General features: G+C 39.3%; 1 long non-coding RNA gene across 9 annotated transcripts in view; it reads right to left on the reverse strand.

Moving 5' to 3' along the window:
- LOC110355641 (uncharacterized) overlaps positions 1 to 22639 on the reverse strand; it is a 107190-nt gene that overhangs the window by 47215 nt on the left and 37336 nt on the right. For 6 of the 9 annotated variants that reach the window (XR_010470439.1, XR_010470440.1, XR_010470438.1 and 3 more), the window contains exon 2: positions 6619 to 6678. The exons of the other annotated variants lie outside the window; for them this stretch is intronic. This is a non-coding gene — a long non-coding RNA (uncharacterized LOC110355641). The remainder of the gene's footprint in view (positions 1 to 6618; positions 6679 to 22639) is intronic. 9 annotated transcript variants of the gene reach the window in all.

A 22639-nucleotide genomic window follows, 5' to 3' on the forward strand; every position in this document is an offset into this window, starting at 1 on the left:
AAGGCAGGACATATGGAGGAAAGCCTTACGTGGCCACATGCTGCTGCACTACCCTAGTCTGCATCTCTGAAGAAATACAACCTGCTCCATAATGGTTACAGCTATGAAGACCACTCTTTCTTTTACTGTTTTGACTGGATCTGTGATTCCTTCAACCCTGCAGCTGGGCATGGGTTACGGGACTGGGGAAGCAGACCCTTGTGCAATGCGGTCCTTCAATACCTTCCCCCCTTCTGGGCTCTCTCTGCAGTAGCAGATGGGAAATGCATGTTATCCAAGCCCAGAAGTTTGTGATAAAATGAGGATTTAATTGTTATTTCCCCAGTGTTGACTTATCCTTTACATATTCCAGTGAAAGCAGGTCACACTGATTAATTGGGGGTGGGGAGGTTTCAACAAAGAAAAAAGCAATTGCTAATGTTTTCAAACTGGATCAACTTGGGGAGGGTTGCTAGGGAAAAAAAAAATGTGACAAGTTGCCTTGTATATAGCAAGTTCTTAATTATAAGAAATGCCTTCTGTTGTCAAGACACCCTACAGTTCTGAAAGCTTTTACTTTTATCTAGTATTTGAAGTCTAAGTAAAAAATAGTTATGCTTAATTCAACTTTTTTTCCTTCAAAGAACACAGCATTCGTACTAATTTTGGTTTTCCTGGAACTGATAAAAGCCTAAGTGGTTATCATTGAATCTGACTGTCTTTCTGATAGAACAAAAATCCATGGGGAAGATGGCAGTTTTCAATGTGCTTCTCTAAAGCACGTGGTCTTTTAGACTACTAAATATGCTTTGACATAGCTGTAAGATGTTTAGGAAAGTGTTCCACAATAACACTAGCTGATTCTCCTCAGGAATTGTATGCATAACAGATAAATTCAACCTTGCTTACACAGCATAAACATGTTTCAATGAAAAAGTAAGTAAAAGGTGGAAAATTAGGTTTTGAAGGAGAAACTCTACCCTAGATCTAGGAACTCTGCCATCAGTTCTATCCATGTGTGTGTATTAACTGGGGGTTTTGTTTGTTTAATCACACTTCACCATCTATAGTTCGTGATGCCACTAATCTATTAGAAATAATAGCAGAATAAGCTTTTAACTTGTTAATTTTATTACACCAAAGATTAAATTTACTTTTCAGCCTCCTGTGCCAGAAGATTTTGGCTGTTTATTCTGGTTGGAGAACATGACAATCGGTGCTACTTAGCAGGGATCACTTTTTTCTCCCTCTAAAAGATAAATGTTTTAAAACATTTAAGCCCTCTAATTTTTCTTCTTTAGAACACATGGCTCTATGTTGGCACTGCTGGGAGTTATTGCTGTATTTAATGGCATACTATAATCCAGCCTCCAGCTGTCTGGGAACACAAGTGAAGAAAGCACAACTAGATATTTTTACCATGTATGATGCATAGCCCACAACGTATAAGGTTGATTGGAGGGCTGTGGGACAGTATCCAGCAAAAACTGCTGTTTTGCTTTTAAATGGCTGTTACAAAAACTTCAGCTGCCAGGTCCTTGCACTGTTTTCTCATTATCACACAAAAGCAGTATGATTTATATTATTCTTCAGATTGTAGTAAGGAAATAAAATGTAAATGAAGAATCCTCCTCAGTTCTGCTGCTTGCCTTGGCTTGGCTTTATCTGCCTATACTAAACATGCTCTGGGAAAAAGAAGCTGCCAGTGTTTTAGTAACTTGGGAATCACCAAATCATAGGAGCTTCTAGTTTAATACTGGGGCAGTAAGATGAATGAGAAGGTAGTGTTTTTAAATAAAAAGGATACCTGAACACAAGCAAGCTTCTCCAAGACAGAGCTACAAGAGAAACAGCTCCAGATCTCATGATTTGACCTGAATCTAAGAGCTGGCCATTCCCAACTGTGTTTCCTATAATGTTTTTTGCATGTCTTTACCCTAAGCACAATTAACTCTCTTGCAATAAATTAAAAAAAAAAATTGTTCTCTAACTTCAGTTTTCCTGCACCCATCTCAGACATGAGAAACTCAGCAATTGACTGGGCCAGCTGTTGCCTTCTGTTAGTTTTCTCCATGTCACCCTAGCCCAAAACGTCCCAATCTAATACTACCTTCTTGTTAAGTTTTCATTGGCAAGACGAAGCCTGTTGTTGCAGCTCCAGTTGACACCAGCAAAATTACACTTCCATACAGTTAGTGTGATATCAGAGTGGTTTCTAGGCATTTTCTCCTTCAAAGATTGTTGTGAAATCAACACATCACATTCACCCTACCGGTCACTTACACCAAGCAGAAGTGGTCACGTAAGTAAGTTTCAGCAATTCAGAGTTCACAAGATGCAAAAAGGAGAAGTGGGGGGAATGGCAGGGTTGGGGAAACATGGGACAGGATGGATGAACAGACAGACAAAGCCCAAAACAAGGGTAAAGGAAATCTTCCCTGAAGCTACATCTAGATTGTGAGGTCCAAGAGTACTTCCCACTCCCATATCTAAGCGGGTAGCCTTGCGGAGTCCTGACTCCTTGTCTGGATGAGATCAGGGCATGCCATCCAGACAGTCACCAGAAACTGAACGTCTCCTGGGGAAGTGAAGAAAAGATCCAACGGAAATTGTTGGTCTTGATGTAAGGTTTTACTTACATCTTCTCTTAGGGAGAATGCCTTGCTACATGATTAAGGAAGTTCCTCCAGCCCTTAAATTTGAGAACAACTTTGTTTGCATCATTTCAGTCACAGTTCACCAGCAGCCTCCCTGATTAAAAAATTTGCTCCTCAGCAGCAGGCAATGTTGGCTGTTCAGGGCAATCCCTCTTTAAAAGCCAAGTCCAACTGAGACATAAAGTGCACAAATCCCTACCCAGGGTGTTTCTTAAAGAGTCAGTTCCTCTCTTCTGTCTCAGCTTCAGTCAGTTTGCTATGTCAATTACTGACACCAGAGCCTGATTCTGGTAGTGAAGACAGTAATCCAGGGGGTTGTCTATATATCTGCTTCAAGTCTGACTTCTCTTAGATGCTGAAAAAGGATAACATCTCTCTCACACACACAACTATTCAGACAAAATTTACTGCTTAGTTTGAAAACAAAAGAAATTAACCACTGTATCATTATTTTTAATGAGAAAAAGAGTCCAATCTGATCCAAAGAAACTTAATGTATTCCCACTGCAGTTATCAGATTCAGGGTTACACCATCTGGACCAGCATGATTCCTTATTACTCTGGGACCCCCCACACAAGCGCTGATAGCTTCTGCTTACATATTTATGCTTTCCGCTGGGGGGACAGATCCTTCAGGAGGCCAAGTTATGCCAGATTGTGAACGGGGCAAACAACCCTTCCAGGCTGCCCCAGAGTTGCCATGAAGTGGGTCAGCTCCAAACAGCATCAGAGGCATATTTTGGTGTGTAGGGTTGCTCAGCCTTGGACAACCCTTCCTTCCACTCCCATTAAACTGTCTTCATCAACTGATAAGTTTTCTGTCCATTCTGCCTGTTTTCTGGATGGTCTGGAAATCCGTGAGACATCAGAGTAGGAAAGAATGAGAAGGACATCCAACAGCAAATAGCTGGTGAACAAACCAAGAGGATGCACGTCCCCAGTTCTTCTCTGCCAGCAGCTCTTCAAGGGACAGCTTGCACATTGCCAAGAGGGAGGCAGCATGCATGACTTCTATCTGTGTGTTTGGAATATGTGTTGGAGTCAACAGTGGAAAGGCTGGGATTTGTCAGCCCCTGTGTAGGCAGTTAACTTATGAGTCATCTCACCCTAAGTGGGACATGTGAAAAAAAATGTAGGCTGTGCCCTAGAAAGTGCCTATTTCCAGAAGTGACTCTAAAGGAGCATGGATGACTAGTTTCTCCTGTAGATGTCCAAATGATAAACACCTGATTTTAGGGAGATCAATCCCATTACCACTTTCTCATTTGTAATCTCTGAAGTTGTAATACCTCTTTATACCCTGCATTGAGATACTTAGTATTTCTTCTAAGACTCACAGCAGATCTGTCTATTTTAGGAGAAAACTGTAGGGAGATTCACTGCTATTAAGATTTATCATTGTTCATTTTGCCTGTCAACTGAGGGACTTTTTCTCCTTTGTTCACCTAAAAATAGTAAGGAAACAGGTATATATGACAAGTGCTCTGAGACTGTCTTTGTTATCCAGTGATTCAGCACACAGTCACACAGTTTCCCAATTCAGAAGGAACTGGCCCAGCCATGCCCAGTGCTTTGCTTTCAAATCCATCACCTTATTTGCATGCCACACAGGCAGTTTGCTGTTCAGGGGCACCAAAGAAAAAATTCCACTTCTTTATTGTAAAAAGATGCTGTCGACAGAGCTTGCAATGCTTTTGCCCTCTATCAGAGAGGCCAACATACACTAAAAACAGCTCACAGTGACATAATTCACATCTTCTGTTCTCATCTTCAGGAACCAAAACCACACTAATTAGTAGATTCTAGAGTGCAAAAGCTTGGTTAAGCCTTACTCCTCAACAAATTCTGTAAATTTTTTTCAGCCCTTCTGTGGTTTGGGAAGAGATCAAGCAAGTATTTGGAGTGGGATGTTGAAAAATCACTCAGCATTTGCCTGACTCACAAGAGATTCACCTTTGGCTCCAGGGACAGGAAAGCACTGATTTTGGAAAACTCCAAAGGTAAAGGCTTTTTCAGAATTGCTGTTTAAAATGATCCTTTGACCAGGAGCTTGTGTCTCAGTGTATTGTTTTACCCTAATGATAAAGCTTATGCAATTTTAATGGACTGTTTTTCTGCATGATGAGACACTGCAGTTGTAAAGATCCTTTCATCAAATAATCCCAGCAGTAAGTATTTAGTGTAATCTTACTAATACACTAGAAATTGCTAGTGATTACTACATCCATGTTATGACTGGGGATGCAGTAAAACTAAAGGATCTACTCAGGCCAATTGGATGCTTATGGACGCTCAAAAATAAAACCCAGAACTACTTGTTCCCTTCCCTCTCCTCCCCCTTCTATTTGCTACTCTATACTTCCAGAAAGCAATGTCATGAACTATTAAACAGTCTTGAAAGTGGATGAGAAAAAGAATTATGACAATACGTGCTGTTTTTTCTCCACAGTTTCTCCATCATTTATGTGAGAACACTGCATATATGCCCTCCTGTAACAATGCATGGACTGAATTTTAATATCATGGACTAGAAGTGACAGGTTTAAAGCTCAAAGCTAGATAGTCCCCAGCCCATCTTAAATGGTATTCTGTATCCCTTTTCCCAATTACATATGTACGCATGGATTTGTCAGCGTGTCTGAAATTCTTCCATTAGCACTAGTGGGAAATGCACACTCCAGATAACGTGATGGAGTTGCTATTCCCACTGTGTGCATGTAGGCACATGCACACCCACTCTCAGACTGTATGTAGAGCACTAGATTTGGGGAACAGAGAGCCCAGAGGAAATTAAGAAAAAAAGAGAAAGACTGGCAGACTTCACTCTGCTTTTCATATGTTTTCAGTACAACAGTCAAATGAGTGTCTGCTGCAACATGTCTTTGTTTTGCTGTTGAAAAACAACAAAGTTTATGGAAAGAAAAAAGAACAGTTTCATTCAATAGATCTCCAGTAGCAGAGAGCAGTTGGTCAACAAGGCTGTGTTTGTCTCTTGTATTTCTAAGTGGTAAGTGGTATCTGCACCAGAAAACAAGCTCTGCCAACTGCATTTGCCCAAATGTTTTCAAAATGTTTGCTTTTGAAGTGAAGTGAGGCATTTTGAAAAATGCATTTATTTCATTGAGAATGCTTTTAAAGGAGAAGAATCATGGCTTCTCTATTTCAGAAAAAATTCTGATTTTAAGGGAATTTTGTTTGGGGAGGAGTTCTTATATTATTCATAAACTATTTCACGATATCTCAGACAAATCTTCCTTTTATTATGGAAAAAATATTTAAATAAACTCTCAAAATACTATATGTTTAATCTGTTTTGAAATGTCTGTGTTTCAAAACAAATGATCACTTATTTATACATCCAAATTTTCTGAAGCAATTTGTTTTGCATGAAATCATAAAGCAACATGTTTTCATTTTAAGTCAAACCAAAATGGATTTCCAAATATTGATGTGTTTAAGAACATAAAAATGCCTAATTCCAACCAGATCTTATTACCAACTAGGTCCTGGAGGAAGCATAACACAGTGAGTCTTTACCCCAACTGGCAGACAAAGGGCAACGTCTGATCATACAAGTCCCAGCACAGAGCATAATTAATATCAGCCAAGAATTCAGACTCTGAAGTACAAGAAACATTTTAAACTCTTATGTTACAGATGAGACTGCAACAGAAACATTTTAAACTCTTATGTTACAGATGAGACTGCAACAGAGATAAAACTTATGCTTTCACATATGGGAAATAGAAATGCTCAGAAGTTAATTAAGCATGCAGTCCCTATTGCAAGCTGAAAACTGTGGCCTCCAGGGCCCCTGATAATGGGGCACAGCAATAGGACAGCACAGAAAAAAAAGTCCCATTTTAGGTAAACAGATTGTTTGAACTCACAATGGTCTCAAAAAAGTTTTGTTTTGTATATTTTTCAGCTACTTGCACCCCAACAGGGAGAAAATTTTATAGTATTTGTCCAAGACACTTACATCACTCGTATTGCTCCAATCACTATGATGTCTTCAGGATGGTGTTTTGCGAAATAGATCCTATCCATTGAGTAAAATCAAATAAAAAAAAAAAAAAAATACAGTAAATCAGTAAAATATAAACTAGCGCTCTGTCCCCAAATGACAATAACTTCTTATCACTTATTTTTTCCTACAACTATTGCCATCATTTGTTTATTCTATTACTTACAATTGTGCAATGGTGTTTGTTCTAAGCATGAAAGGGAGGGTGGGTTATTGTTTTGTTGTTTTATTTAGGGTTTGGGGGGTTTGTTGTTGTTGTTTTAAAGCATTTTAGATGTCACCGGAAAATTGTGAATTTGCACGGTAGAATACACTGGAACTGATTCCCAGTGAGAATGGTTCATTCAAAACCCTAAATATGACGGGTAGTGGCGAGGGGGTGGGAGTGTGAATATTTCATCACCAGCTCACATGAATGCACTGGTAGGATTATCCTGTGATTTGCAATATTGCTTCTCCAAAACCAGAATGAAATAACAGACTTACAGTTACTCTTTTCAAACTTGTATTATTCTGATGTTGGTGTAGAACTAGAGGAGAATGTCAGATGTACAGTACTGACTTTCCCATCATTTCATTTTAAGTCACAACAGTTTTCTAAGCACTGTTGAATTTCTTGACCATAGAATGGGAAGAACGACATGTATACTGTATAATAAAGGAAATGATAGACCATGGTCTGTTCTCCAGGTGAATGGACAACTAAAGTCATTAGCTAGGCACAAACAACCATGTCAAGCATGTGCGTTGGCATGGGCTGATGAGAAGTTCACCTGTAAAGGAGCTGCCTTGGTTCCTCTCGCAGTACCACATAGAGACCTCTGGAGAAGGTCTTTGCATTTGGCCTGCCCCGCTTCAAATAAGATGAGCTGACACGAAGTTGTCCTTCTCACTTTCCTGGCAATAAAGGGAGCTGTGAGAATCAGCCTCACCTAGATCCACACTTTTTAGGCGGCCAGATTGCAATTAGGCAAGCCATGCAACTCCTGTCTCTGAAGCAAAGCAAAAAGCTCAGAGGCAGAACTGAAGCACCTCTTTTCTAACTCTGCTGGTAACCTGCTAGGGTAATCTTGTAAAAATAAGTTTTACTCATTGGTGCTTTGAGTAACACACTGCAGATTCAGTAAGGAATATGTCACAGGCTTATTATGACATTTCTTTGACAGTTATTTGATCTGTGGATGAAGGATGAAGCCTATAAGCAAAGCACCAGTAGCCACATGGAGAAATTTGCTGAGAGAGGTATATCGCTTGTCTGGATCTAGCCTCTGTTATCAGTCTTTGGAAATGTAAAATAATCCACTACCTAAAGTTGTTTTTTTGTTTGGTTGGTTGGTTGGTTGTTTTTTTTGTTTTAAGGTGGGGGGGGGGCAGGAATCAAGCAAGCTATATTCACTATGTATGACAGCATTTAAAACAAAGATGCATATTGTGTTTGGTATATGTGAGTCAGCAGGATGCAGAAAGCAGGGCCTTAAGGACATTTTTATTCTTACTTGAATCACCCCAGAGGTAGAGCTAAGAAAGTGTTTTGCTCTTCTTGGTTATACACATTAATGTATACCACAAACACCAGATTGCAGAATGTGCTGGTGGAAGAGCCACTCTGAGCACAGGGAAAAAAAAAAAAAAGAATAAGGAAAAACAAAAAACAAAACAAATCAAAACAAAACTTCTAAAGCACCTTTAAATTGTAACATCTTGAGCAAGGAAAAGCCTGAATTATGTAAAAGTTGGCAGGGAGCCAACATCTGGCAATAATAAGATTGTTTTGTAAGCAAGCAGTTTTCTACACAGCACGCAGCTCTTGGTCCACATTAGAGCAAATAGCAAATCTGTAAAGATGTGCACGGTCTCTGGCTGCCAGAAGGATACCCTAGGCTTTGAGTGAAAATTTTTGTGTCATTTGATCTCCTAAAACAGCCAGCTGAGATGAGTTATATTCCCCTTGCCAGGAACCTCGAAAGAATTGTTCAAACCATACGCTCATCCTTGCTGAATTGGAAACAAATGCCATTGCTACATTGTTGGACTTTGAAATCAAACTCTCCCTGGTTCTTCCCAGCGTTCCTGGGAGGAAACAAAACTCCTTCCTGTGTCTGCCACTTTTGTCTCCATGGAGGGACCTTCTTCCCTCTGCTCCCTGTACTCCTTCTCATCCTTTCTCTCCTCCTCCCACAACTGCAATCTCTCATTCCAGAAAGCCACATCACAGGCCTGCCCCATGTGTTAGCGATCTTCTCTTTGCCGCCATTAGACTTTGCCATCGCCCGTAGAAATGGAGTTGCTTAATTAGGTCCAGAGAGCTGGAGAACAACAAGGCCATTCAGGGTGGCACCCAGCCAGCGGCAGCTTCCCCTTGTTTTTTGTTGTTTTCCTCTTTTCTTAGAAGGGAAAAAAATCTCAAGCCCTTCCCTGCTTCTCACCTGCAAGGTCCAACGCACAGCTGAGTAGGTTAGGACCTTCAACCAGACCCTGTGACACAGAGACTGTCTTTCAAAGGCAGCCCCAGCACCACTCCAAAACCAAAATCCCACAGAAAACCACAAATTAGGTTGCAGGACCTTAGGACTCCAAAAGCCTAGCATGTGCACCAAGAAGAGTAGGCAGCTACTGATAGCTGTTCCCCAAGCCATGAAGGGCATTGACAGACACAGCCACTCATCAGCACGTTGGGGAAAAAGGTCTTGGAAGCCATCCCCTCAATGCTCAGAGCCACGTCTGGGTATGGTTTAGATTTTATTCCAGCCTTCATAAGAAGCACAGTTGCTTCCTGTTAATCCAACGACAGTTGAACTCCATCTCATGTACTTAACAATCTGAGTATCTTTGCTGACAATGAAGCATGCGTGTGTGTTTCATTTCAAGCTGCCTGGCTGCCCTTCTTCACCACCTCCCCCACAGGGCATCAGAGAGCATTCACAGATTTATCATTTCAAAGATATTTCACTGCAAATCTAACATTCACTTGCTGAATAATTCAATCATCTTATTAAAGAATTTCCCCAATTTTCTTATTTGACTTCTAGTTTTCATTTCGTAGAAGGATTACACCAGGGATAAAAACTGAACTGTAAATCACTGCTGCATATCAGCAGCACTTCAGACCAGATAGTGTACAGCTACCAGCTATTTGTTGGCATCTCTTAGGCTTTCTACTGTTTGCTCAGTAATATATATCAGTCAGACACACAAATAAAAAAGTGATTTCATCTAGAATAAGAGAAAATTATTAAAATAGTACCCTGAAAAGCTTAATAAATTTGTTCTTCACTGCTCTTTAAAAAAATAATAATAATTAAAAAAAAAATCTATATAACTTGTCTGAGACTCGACCAGAGTTGTTCGCAGCATGTATTTCAGCCAGCCCCAGTGAAGCAATGCCATCAGGTTCTCCTTGGAAATTGAGCACAAAAAGGGAAGGGAATGAAAGAAAAAATCCAGTTCTTAAGTTGCTAATTCTTTTTATACCTGAAAGCAAGAAGGTTTCTTCTGAAATGACAAGATGTAACACAGTCCTTTGTGTTTCAAAGGCCATGCACATTGATGTGTATAGACTGGAAGTGTTGCTAAGGCTGGGGAAAGTTAAATAGGCTATGGGTACAAATAGAGTCCCACAACCTTTGAAAGTCTCCTATACAAAATATGGGAAGATTTTCCTCCTATACGGTGAAACTGAGTTCAGAAAAAGCATGTGGAAGCATGAAATACCAAAGTCTGCAGTTTATCATTTTATCTTATGGCTTTATAAGAATATTCTACACAGATCTTAATTGCTCTCATCAGCATATGCCTGCAAAGCAGAATATCTCAGTTTGCATGCTGTCAGTGCTCGATGCGTGCCCAGCAGCACCTGGCTCTTGGGAAGGGTCTCCAGAGGAAGCAACAGAAGAGGCCCTCCTCCTTCACTTCAAAACAAAGCTTTGCCAAACAGAAAATTCCTGGAAGCTACATTATTACATCCAAGGACAGACTTCTTCAAAGGAAGTTAAAGTGAGGGGAAGATCAAAGACCAGATAGGAAGAAACAGGTTGTAGCAGTGGAAGATTCAATCATCAGGCAAATAAACAACGGGGTGCATGACCCTGAAGAGGACCACGGGGGAGTTTGTCTTACAAGAAGGTGGTGGATTTCACCGGAAACCTGGGCAGGATCTGAGGCTGCATGGCGAAAGAGCATGCGGTGGTGACCTGCGTGGGTATTAGTGACACTGGCAACAGATACTCTGGAGGTAACATTTAGGATTATGGAAGGGAAACTTCAGACCAAGATTTCTGTGGTCTCTTAGCTAAATGAAAGCTAAGTGACTATTGGATAAGGAGAGCCCTTGCATGAATAAATCAATTAAAAGATAGGAAATGGGGTATAAGTAAGCGATCAGTTCTCACAACAGAGGGAGGTCAACAGTTCAGTTTTACTGGCACTGATCCAGAGAAATGAGCTATTTAATATATACAGACACTGTCAAAAAAAGGGATGAGGCGTGAGGTAAAGACTGCTGATGACACTAAGTTATGTAGAATAATAGGGATGTGAGCAAACTGTGAAAAATTACAGAAGGGCCCAACAAGACTAAATGGCTGGGCAATAAAACAGCAGCTGAAATTCATTGTGCATAGCTGTAAAGTGATGCATGTGGGGAAAGACAACCGTAGATCTGCATAGACAGGAGTAGTTTTTGAAATAACAGCTTGCATTCTGAGGTGAGACCTTGCTGTTATGATAGATCATTCTGTAAAAGTGAAGTGAAAATGTGTAGAAATAAACAGAAAAAGAAGAGACAACAAAGGAAAATAACTTAAGTGCCATTGTATCAACCCTTGGTTCACACCTTTCAAATTGTGTGCAGTCCTTCTGGAGAGGAAGGGAACAGCATTAAAATTACAAAAGGTTCAGAGAAGTGCAGGGAGGCTGATGACAAGTATGGCAGGCCTTTCGTACAATGAACAAGCAAGGAATCTGAGCCTCTTTGCTCTGGGAGAATTAGAGCACCTACAGCCAAGCCTTACAAAGTCACAAACAGCGTAGAGAGGGTGAAGAGATCAATGGTCCACTGCCTCCACAGCCACAAGCAAGGCATGCACTCAGATTAAGTGAGTAGAAACCAAGTTCAAAGGAGACAAAAGAAGATGGCTTTTTATGCAACCATGGTAAGGCTGTCCTTGTTGAAGCTGAGCTGAAAATAGAGACTGGGATTGGATTTGGGAGGGAGAAGGAAATATTAAAGATATTTGTCCAGTGTTTGCTTGTCTTCACTGATAGAGACTGCATTGGGCAAGATGGACCTTAGGTCCAGCCTGGTACTACCATTCATCATAGTGTTACAGGAGTCCCTTAGACCCAGGCAGGCTGATTTCCCCTCTGAAACTCATTATTTCTCTTCTCAGCCAGAAAACCAAATCAAAGACAGGAAGAGAGTGTGACCAGAGAAAGATATCAGTAGTCATCTTACCCCACACACCATCACTTACCACTTAAACTAACATTTTCAATAACAAATTCAAATATTAATCCCATTTGTTCTCTTCAGTGACATTCCTCTGCTTCCTGATCTCATTTTATACACATACTTTGAGAGAAATAGCAGGAAAATTGAGTGCACCCAGAAAATTAAACTCAGATTTGTAATAGCAATTGTTCATACCAACAGTTGATTTCATGAGTGAAATGAGGATGATCACAGAAGGGAAGTGTATGTTCCATTCACAACAGAATAAAAATATCTTGGGTTTCATATTTTACATATTATCCTAAGAATTATTCATGTACATTTTTCCGTGATTAACATATAATAGCAAACACATTTTTCAAGGAAAAGAAGTGTGGAAAACATTCATTAAAAAAAATAAAGAAGTGGGGAGAAAAAGGGGTAAAACTCAGTTTAAAAACAAAAATAATATATATATATATTCCAGCACACTGTTCCTCCATATTAAGGGAGGGGAGAATTATGTCAGAACAATGTCTGAAATTAGCATAAGTCATGAAAATGTAAACTTTGCTTTTTGCATGGTGCTGAAACAGAAAATACAGTCCTTTATGAAAGGAGAACAGAGGCCTATGCTCACTAAAAAGATTCAAGTATTCCTTTAAAGACACATTTAGATAAATTGATTCTTTTTAATGGAAATCACTAATCTTATGGTTACAATTTTACAAAACACCTTTAACACCTACAGTTATTCCTGCCTGACCATACTATCACTTTCAATATCTCTGAAATGAACCCTCAGGTGTTCTAAACTAAAGTGTTTTATTTTAAAAATATCAAAAGCATCTGACACATATTCACGAAAAGCCTTCTGAGAACAAAAAGCACCTTTAGAACACACATTTGTGTCATGTTTCTGTTAAACTTCTCAAAGCTTCCATAGTATCAAAGGGAAAAGAGATCCAGGACACTATAAAAACATCATATACATCTTCATTCTAATACATTAATGTTTCTCATAGAAATAGCTCAAATTCCAAAAAAAGTGGGAAGTGTTATTCCACCTTGTCACAGCTTGACCTGAGCTAGCAAACACAACCACAACAGCTGCTTGGCTCAGTCCCTACTTCCCATCCCCAAACAGCGGAGAGAATCGAAAGGGAAGGGAACAAAACTAGTGAATTCAGATAAAACACAATTTAATAAAATAAGAAAATAATACTAATATACTAGTATTAATCATGATATATATAAAATGGAAAATAGAATATTGTACTCAATGCAATTCCTCACGAACTCCATCTGCACCAAGCAGCCAGTCCTTGGAAGAGAGAGATCACCCTGTTCCCAAACAGCTGATCCAGGGGAAAGAGAGAAAAAGGCAGAAAAAGCCCAGAGGCCTCTGCAAAATGAAAGAATGGCAAAAGGCTGAACTAGAGGAATTACCGAACAGAACTCTACCAAAACAGATCAGAACCAGGACAGGTCTCCATCTCAGTCTGCCTCTCCTCAGCCAGAAAAATCCAGCTCTCCTTAAGTATGAACCATGGTGCTAACGGTGTGGAATGTTCTTACTGATCAGTTTGGATGCCACTCAAGGGCTGCCCCATCTATGCCCCCCTTACTAGTTGCATCACACCTGTGGGCAGAGAGGTCAGAAAAGTCCTTGTCTTCCAGACAACAACCAGGATAACAGTAAGATCGTACATTCTCTTTGTTCCAACTCAAAGACACAGGAAATTTACTTGGGGGGGGTAGGGGGGGAGAAGGAAAAAAAATAAGGAAAAAAAAAATCTGTTGTGGGACGTTATGCTCTTCTTCTCAAACTAAACCCAAACAATGACCATGCTACCTACAAAAAAGAACAGTTTCTAAATGCGTGAAGAAAACTGACTCACTTTCAGTCAAACCAGCACACACCCACACTGTAACCCCTTCTATGAGTTTATTATTATCCTTGGTAATTAGAGACATGCACAATTAGAGAAAAGTAGGAAGGAAAAAATCAAAGGATGAAAACACTGTGGGCATTAAAGGCACTTCTTGCAAACACCAGCTTTCTTGGTTCATCCACACTTCTTGTCATAGTGGCAGATTTTGAAGGTAAGACACAAAATGAAGCCATGTTCAACCAAGCTCAGTTACAAACCACAGCTGAAGCTTGGTCTCAGAATTCTGCCTACTCCTAAAACTACAGAAATTGGCAGGGACAGCTTCTTTTTTAACACTATGGATGTATATACTAATATACATAGCTTCTCATTTCTTTTGGGAGTGCCTACATTTCTTTATGGAGTGCCTACATTCACAACAGACGGAGAAAGCAGCTGATTTAACCAAAGAAAGAGCAACTAGCTAACATGTTGTCAAATAAATGCAATGTTGTAAACTGCCTAAAGGACAAACATCATTTTTTCCCCCAAACTTTTCTAATCATAAGAACTTTAGGAGTTATTTCTAACTCAAATTATTGTGCAGTCACTGACTGAAGCATCCATTCAAATCGTGCCTCTTTAGGACAGACGTTTTTCGATATGCATTCCCGTGCCACATTTACCTGAATACAAAAGAGAACAAAAAAGTAAAATATGCACAGAAAATAGACCAAAATTTTCCATACTCGAGAGAGCTTGTTCTTCTTTGTGTCAATGTTTTTCCGATACAAGTATGTTTCAGCTAAGAAGTAGCCAATAGAGGAAAGATTATCTGTTCATCACAGTGGATGCAGTAACATGTTCACTGACTTCTAATTACACTATAAGCTAGTCTGGCAACTTAATGAAAACCCCCATGCCTTCAGAAGTCCAGTTTATAACAATTTTTCAGAGACAATTAATATACTTTTTAATCATGAGATAACCTTGTGTGACCATGCAATAAAATGTTCTCCTTGCAACTGCTCTGATTCTGCAGCTTGTGTACATACTGGGGCAGGGGGAGGCTGCTCAAGAAAATGGCCTTACTTTCTTATGCAGATTTTAAAATAATAGAAAAGAACCCTCTCTTTCTTTTTAGTGATGTGTAATACATTCCCCTGCGATGGGCAGATCTTTATCTCCAGTAAAACAGTGCAGATGAAACCAGCAGTATTAACACAGAGCTCTCAGCCTTTCCCAGTTTAGGCTGTAGCAGTATCCTGTCATAATGATCCATACCAACAGCAGCGGCACACATATGCCTATATTATACTGATTTCAGATGCAAGGCTTCTCCCTACATCATAGAAGGCCTTCCAAACCTCAAATATGCCAGTCAGTATTTTTCACCCTTGAATCCTAAGCAGAACTGGCTATGAGGGGTCCCAGAGCCCAAAATTTCGATTCAGTGGGAAATTTAAAAAATGTTCTTGGAGTTTTGCCTTGACAATGGAACAAGAAATATGAATATTGAAGTCCTGAAGCAGTTCAAGTTTTCTTGTACCACCAGAGGTAAATTAAGGAGCAACACATCTTGGGAAATTTAAGATCATCCACAGCACACCAGGGAAAAGCAGGTATATGGGAGCAATTTCATCAATAAAATGCTGAAGTTGCTCATCTCTGGAAATTGAAGCTCTGGCTTTTTGGAGCTCTTTGGCTTCCTATCTTCAGCCAGGTGGGCTGGTTGGGAAGCCAGGAGGTCAAGCTGGCAAGAAGCAAGCCAGGAGCCCACCCGAATTTGACATACCTTAATGGATTGTGCTCATTTCAGTGAACAAATACTCCATAAGAATAAAACATTCTAAAAAAAAAAAAAAAAAAAATCTGAGAAGTTTTATTGAGTCAGAAACAATTTCCCCATTTGATTGTAGAGGAAAAAAAAAAAAAAAAATTTCGGAATAGGTTGTTATTAGTGGTTTTGTCAGGCTGCTGTGCCCTGCTGTGCCCTCTCATGACTGAAATTCCCCACTCAGGCATTCTGATTTTCTCACTCCCTAAACACGTAGACAAACCAGTCCCTGGAGCCCCTTCTCCTTTTAGCGTATGGGATTAAAACCACATCAAAACATTAGGTAAGCAAGTCTTTTCCAGAGAGGCCATTCCCAGACTGTTCTTCTCTTACAATTTTTGCAGACCCATTCTGTTCTCTGAGTCCTGGGAATTCATCTCGTCCTCAATGGATGACTGGAGAAGGTGGGAGGAGAGCTGGTAAACTTCTTCCCCTTTTCTTCCTTCCAAGCAGTACCTCTTCTTCATTCCTTCTCAAGCTAGCTGCAGATCCTCATCTGGTTAATAGCTCTCCTAAAGGTATGTAATTCCCATAATAATTCAGGACCTCTATAACGTCCTTTTGCCAAAGAACACCACAAGAAGGTATGGGATAAAGGCAATGAAATCCAGGAAGGAAACCATGAAAAACAGTCTAAGTAAATAACGACTCATTTAAAATTGACATACAAGATTAGACAGACCAGGACTAAAATCACTTTCATATCACCTCCAAACAGAAGGAAGGAAAAAAAAAAAAAAAAAGGAAGAAAACAAACAAACAAACGAATCAGTGGGATTAGAATACAAATCACCCAAATGGGACCAATGCGGTCATACTGATGGAAGAATGAAATACAGTAAATTTGGATCTCTCTGGATTAAAAAATGCCCAGGACATTTTGAGCCTCATCACAAAATCCATGAGATCAAACACATGGCAATAATGATGGGAGACCTCGGTTATTTCCATGCAAACCAGAAAAGTGACACAGTGGGCTGTGGGGCAAAAAGCTAATTTATTTGTTTATTTTTCACAAGGTATAAGTGTCTGCCTCATGGAACAACCAGTCAGAGATCTGACAAAAAGACAAACATTTCTTGAACTGGTTCCAAGCATAGGACTTATTTGCAAAGGGCCTCCATGATTGCTAATGATCATAACATAATCAAATTCAATATTCTTGTAGAAATGGGGGGGGAAAATTCTGCAGTATCATTTAAGAAACTACATAAAAGTGGGAGAGGTTAGTAAAAGGAAAACAAGGTAAATTGTTAAAAGGGTAAACCACCTGAAGTCAGCTAGGAGACTATCTAAAAATATTTCACTAGAGTTTCAGAGTAAATGTGTACCACCTCTCTAAAAGTCTCAAAAGCACCAAAAAAAAAAAAAAACAATAAACCTAACATTGTTAAATGTCAGACTAAAGGAACCTCTTGCAATTAGAAAAACATTATTCAGAAGTAGAGGTCATGTCCAAGTGAAGAAAATAAAAAGGGTACAAAAGTTTATACGTTAAATGCAAAAACATAATAAATCAGAAAAAGTTTTGAAGAACAGCTTGCTACAGTCATCCCAATTAATCACAAAAGTTTTGCAAACACAGAAGCAGCATGAGCTTTGTCAGAGTTCATGTGACTAATACATGACAGAGGTGTAAAAGGAGTTCAAGGCTGCATCAGAAAAGCTAAGTGAATTATCTTCAGTTGGTGTTTATAAGGAAAAAGCTCAGAGAGGTTTTGTGTGAAACAAATTTGAAATCTCCAACTGAAGTGCCAGTGGCGGGGGATTACAGTAGGTCAATAAAACAGTAGCAAATATCTAAGACCAGATGCCATTCACGCAGCAGTCCTAGAGGAACCGATGTACAAAATCCTAAGTATGTGATTTATCACTTCAGTGGCTTTTAAGGGCTTCCAGCCCAGAAAAATGAAAGGCTGCACAGATGACAAAACTTATTAAAGAGGTCTCAGGAGCAAGGAAATAGAGGATACTACCGACCATTAGTTAGGTTTCTATGTCAGGCAGATTGGTTGGAACTTTAGTAGTAGATATATCCATAAATATCTCATAACAGAGAAGAAATGAGTAGCTTTTATGGAGGGCTGGCATACCTCCTAGGCACATTGCAGTTCTCTGAAGATACCAATAAACACATTAATAGGGTGATTCATTTGATATATTATATTTGGATTCCCAAAAAGCCTTTAACAGATTGAGAGACACGTAAAGAGACAAAGTTGTCATGGAAAAAGGCAGAAAGATTCTCTCAGGAGTTAATATATGATTAGTGACTTTTTTCTTTTGTTTTAAAGAAAGAAAATCTGAAGTGAACAGCCACTCTCAAAGGAGAAGGATCTGCTTTTGAATCTCTGCTTCTCAACCTATCCATAACAGATCTGTGGCAGAGTCTGAATAGTGAGTAAATCTTGTTCCTAATATAAAATTTCTCAGCATCATATAAATAAAAATGTACTACACAGAGTTGCAGAAATATTTCCACAGGACGGGGCAATAAGATGTCACCTCATAGTCCATACCATTAAACGTCAAGTAATATGTCAGTAAGAAAAACCTGAACTATACAAGCAGAATGACAGGCTCTACATCAATTATCATTCAAGAAAGATCTTGGAAATAAACTGGCAATACGTAACAGAAGTAGACTTTTGAGAATATTAACATATTACAAGCTACCCAATTTACAGGAAAATAATAGAGAAATTAGAAATATAAAACATCACTATCATTGTGTTTATAGTGGTACAGACTCATGGTGGGTCTGCCGTTTGAATGACATGGACAGAACTGGTCACTGAAGGGGACGCATTAGAACAGAAGAGGTACCAAAAAAAAAAGCAATAGGATAGAAGGAAGTATAGAAATACTTCTCCATGAGGAAAAAAAAATGAAGGAAGCCAAGTGTCTTCAGCCTGGAAAAGATACAATAACCTGCTTTTGGGTTTTTGCTTGTTTTTTTGTTTGTTTGTGGAGATTTTTTGGTTGTTTGGTTGGGGGGTTGTGTGCTTTGTTTTGGTTTTTCTTTCTTTTTTCTTGTTGTTGTTTTTCATCTCAGCTGCCTCATTAACTACCGGGTAACTTTTTCTGTATCTCTTTCCTACAGCTTGGCAAATGGAGTTTTCCAAGAGATACCACAGTAGTAATGCATTGCACACATTATATGCAAAAAAAACCAAACAAATGCAACAAAAAATATTGCCCTATTACTACAGGTAGTGCCTTAACACTGGTTTGGTGATAAAGTAAATAATGGAAAATACTAGCCATAAGTTATCACTTAAACATCATCTCTTCAAGTTAAATTACAAAGGCAGGAAAGGCTCACAGTCAGTTACAGTAGATTTATATTCGCTAGCGCCACAATTGACGGCAATTAAAAAAAAAAATGGCCATAGAGCAACATACCGCAAAAACAATTCATTTTAATCAGCAACAATAACTTTTGATTTCGAAGGAAAAGAATTTCTACTGGTTGAGTTGCAGGGCAACTTGGCTTGCGCATAAGGTCTCGCAGGCCATGGCATCTCTAATTTCGCCAACACCAAAAGGTTGCAATAGAGGTTTCTACAGTCCTAATGTGAAACAATTTGAATTTGTAATGTGTTCAGAGCCATTGGAAAGGTGCAATCTAAATGCAAATTAATCTGACAGTATAATTTGGATTGTTCCAGAGTCATATCTATGTAAGCAACTGGACTTTGAAGTTGCTTGTGAAGATAAAAGTCCCTGAAAATGAACAGACCCCAGCACAGATAAATTTTACTAAAGGAAAATTTGCAGCCACCTTTTTGGAAACATTCCTAAGGAAGTATGTCATGTACTAAGAAATCCATTCTGGATGATGCTATAAAATTGCCCACCTTAATTCATATGCCAAATTCTTCTCTATTGAATAACAAATTATGGTATACTCCAGTGTCAGCCAGAAACCGTTGAATGAAAGCCACAGCTGCGTCTGTTATTGAGCAGAAACTACAATGTTGTCTGATGCATTTATTGAGTGTATGACTAAATTCCTTTTGCATCTTTTCAGTAACTACCTGGACACTGTTTTGTGAGTGGTCCGCAAGGGCTATACCCGGGGGCAAATATATCCCATTCAGGCAACAAATGCAGGAGCAAAATGAAAGGCTTGATCAGAAGACTTTTTCTGGAAGTGTGAGGGGACCATGTGCTGGAGGATATCTAGAGAGCCAGAATGTTGCTAACAGCAGGCTTGGCAGCTCAGTACATGGCTGAACACACCAGGTGGGCTGTCCTGAGCTTTCCTGTAGAGCATTTTGTATAAAGCAGCAGCAGCTGCTGGAGTTTATTGTATTCTGGATCATTCTCAAAACTGTACAGAGTGATGTTCACTATGGATGCTCTAGATATAACCCAAGAGCAGTTTCTCACTGTTTTCACTTAAACTAAGTGGTAGCCTACCTTGTTATGGAGCAGAATTTCTCTCTAAAAATCCAGTACCGACTAGCAACAAAACGTCAAGAGAAAAATAAAACAAGGAAAAATTTTCAGATGCGTATTTGCCAGAAAAATGTCAGGCAAATTTCAAATGGTTCAGTTCAGGCTGGGAAGAAGAGACCACAAAAATTCAAATTACAACAAAAGCAGAATGTCTAAGAAATTTATCTTACTTTTCAGATTATTCATTGCGCTGTTTAAATATTAGCCTAAAACGTCAGCTGTCACCTTTGCATTTAATCAGCTCCATAGATTATATATAACCCAAGCTGCATAAACAGAAGTAGACTGAATAGTTATAAGTAACTTCGGTTAGGCTATTTTGAAGGAAAAAGTGAAAGCAAAATGTGGCTTATTGAAAGAGACAAGGCATTCATGTTGCCGTTTGAATCTGAAAGCGTTAAATCTTCAGTCCTGAATAAAGCAGGGATAGATTAAGTCACCCTGGGGATATGTTATTATGTTTTTCAAGAAAGATACTTTTATTTTTAATCAAAAGCTGGGGTTGGTGTGATCATATGATCTGAACTTCACAGCAATTACTAACACATGAATCCAGCTTTGATTAAAGAAGAAATCAAACACATCACAGAGAAGATATCAGTCAGTTCATTAAATGTCCCTGCCTAATGGCTTTTAACATTTCTTGTGTTTGGGGGAGCTCCCAATGATTACAGGAACAGTACGAAAGTTTGTTCAGTCCACGCTGAAGGGAAACAAGAAGTACTGTAGTGAGATGCCACAGCCCTCGGGACTGGTCCCTCTATTCCCATACTACTCCAGACCTGCAACATCCTTCCTGGGTGGCTGCTGCCAGGTTATTCATTGTGCTGTTTATCACTTAAACATCATATCTTCAAGTTAGATTACAAAGATGGGAAAGTGGCTCAGATGTGTCTGAACTCATCAATACTCTTCTTGCCCAACATCTATCACAGCATTTGAAGATAACATTTCTATGCTTCATTTCCTGAGCAGTTTTACATATTGTGTATTGCACACAGAGGCCTGACTAGAAGAAAATAAAGAATAGTCCCAAAACAGTAATGGCATTGTGTATCACTCCACTGATGTAAAGGAGGCCCAGGCTCAAGAGAACAGCCAAAGCTGGTGGATGGTCCCAGGACTGCAATTACGGAGTCCTCAAGACCTAAAAGCTACAGCTGGCTCCCTCCATCCTTCCTCCAGCTCAGAAACTGTGAATCTGGACCATTTGTACTTGTTTATGCATCACACTCAGCATTTCTCTTAAGTGCACTCAAAGGCTATGTGCCTACTCAACAGATGAAAATACCACCAGTCCCCCCCAAAAAAACAGTATAGTGTGTAATCTACATCCTTGGATGTTTTCAAGAGCATATTCCTGAGCAGCCTGAACTGATTTCAGAGCTGACCTGGCTTCAAGCTGGAGGCTGGAGTTGAGACCAGACTGAATTATTATATCACCTTATGGTTAACTGCAGACGGTTTCTATCATTAGTTTTACTGACTTCTGTAAAAAGAAAACTAAGAGGAGCTTTATAGAAACTTTCATCAGGCTACCTTCAGGTTTGTTTGTTAAAGAAGGAGATTTTGCAGAGCGAGGCAGGTAACTGAGCATCGTTTACCTCTTTCGGAAGTTAACTATTGCAACTTAATACCTGAAATTTGAAGCAATTGTGTGGCATTACCCAGGCTTCTTCAGGGGAATGTTGCTAGGATCAATTGAAGGCTACATTAAGTTTCCAGTTTCCTAACAAAATATGGAAAGAGATTCCCTGAACCCAGAGTGATTTTTTTTTTTTCCTAAGGATTTTGTTGAAACCAGATTTCCAATTGTCTACTGAAGTCTTGCATGATCATTTTGTAGGCTTTAGTTCCTCCTTCCTCTTCCCTACCACCTAGCAGAGAAAAATCAGCAAAGAAGAATTTCTGTTTCACATAGTGAGCTGCTCATAAGCTTTCCATTATTTTTTCAGCCCAGACTTTATGATTCAAAACTCACCCTTTAGGGATGAAACAGGATATATACAAAGCCTGCAGTCACTTGGAATACTTTCAGCACAGTGCTGGTGAGAACCCTGGTTATCCCATACCTATATGTACATTCCATCTCTCAGTACTTACAGGTCTGAATCTAAACTCACATCCAGTCTGACCCAAAATGTTAGAAAAGGTTAAAATCCATTTTGCTACTCATGTGATCTCCATTATCAAGCACCCAGTTTTGTGATCTTTGTTGACAGAAAGATCAGAATGGCTGAAATTACTGGAACTGAAACAAAAAGGATGGAGTCATACAGAAAAAAAATTTGTGGCATAGATAACCAGCTACATGCTTTTACAAATTTCCATCTAACACAACTGTAAATCCTTTCAATAGAATTGAGAGGAATA

Source organism: Columba livia, chromosome 2, assembly GCF_036013475.1.
Source record: "Columba livia isolate bColLiv1 breed racing homer chromosome 2, bColLiv1.pat.W.v2, whole genome shotgun sequence".
Taxonomy (NCBI): domain Eukaryota; kingdom Metazoa; phylum Chordata; class Aves; order Columbiformes; family Columbidae; genus Columba; species Columba livia.